The sequence below is a fragment of the Corylus avellana genome, chromosome ca10 (assembly GCF_901000735.1).
Source record: "Corylus avellana chromosome ca10, CavTom2PMs-1.0".
Classification (NCBI taxonomy): Eukaryota; Viridiplantae; Streptophyta; class Magnoliopsida; order Fagales; family Betulaceae; genus Corylus; species Corylus avellana.
In genome coordinates, this window is record NC_081550.1 from 2,166,704 (window position 1) to 2,167,890 (window position 1,187).

Genomic DNA, 1,187 nt, shown 5'->3' on the forward strand with positions numbered 1-1,187 from the left:
AATTACGTTACTTTGTAATAAATATTAATGACCAACTGATATTTAGGTAAATTTTTATGATAGTTATTTATTTCAAAACATTAAGACTTAAACGACATCAGTCGTTATATTCTTAATTTGCATCATTTGAGTTCAAAAAAAAAAAAAAAAAAATCATCAGATTTTTGAATAACATTAATTAATACCGCTCTATTTTAATGGGTATATAACCTAATTATACGATTTGAGTAATGCTATATGTACAACCATTTTACAACCTTAATTTTCTCTCTTGGTATTCTTCTCCTGATCCTATGTGAAAATTATTTTATAGAAAACGAAAAAGAAAGTTGCTCTTATTTCTCTCACTTGATTTTTATAAAATAATTTTCACCTAGGACGAGGAGGACACAAGAAGAACACCAGGAGAGCACCTAACATTTTCATTTTCTCAAGAAAAATGCTAGGTGCTCTCCTAGTGTGATCTTCTCGTATCCTCCTGATCCTATGTGAAAATTATTTTATAGAAAACAAAAAAGAAAGTTGCTCTTATTTCTCTCACTTAGTTTTTTATAAAATAATTTTCACCTAGGACGAGGAGAACGCAATGAAAACATCAGGAGAGCACCTAACATTTCTCTTAAATAAAAGGTCATGATGTCACGGATCGGAATCTAAAAAGTGAGTTTATCTATAGCTATAGGTCCTTCATCTTGAAATAGGATCCTCTTTAGTTTATTTGAAATAAAGACTATCTAATTAATTATATTTAAATGATATTTTTGTCTTTTTACTTTTTTGAGAAAATCCTAATTCCCCATCTAATCTTCATGCAAGTGGCATTAATGTTTATGACCTTAGAAATATATATTGGTTCTCTCAAAAAAAAAAAAAAAAAGAAATATATGTTGGTTGGAAATAGACCCTGGAATATTCGGAATTAAAAGAAAGTAGTTCAAAATATTGTCTGAAATATTCCCCATCCAATGTCAATGCCAATGTTAATGAAGCCAGTAGGGTGCACGCGCGGCTTTCACATCCAACATCTATTTTTTTTTTATTCGTCATAAAAAAAATATTTTATTTATTTATTTATTTCTTTTTTTTTTTTTTTTTTTTTTATATAGATAAAAAGACAGAATAAAAAAATTAGAAGGGATTCTTCCCACTCAAAAGGACGAATTAGCATCCTTTTGAGGGGCATTTCT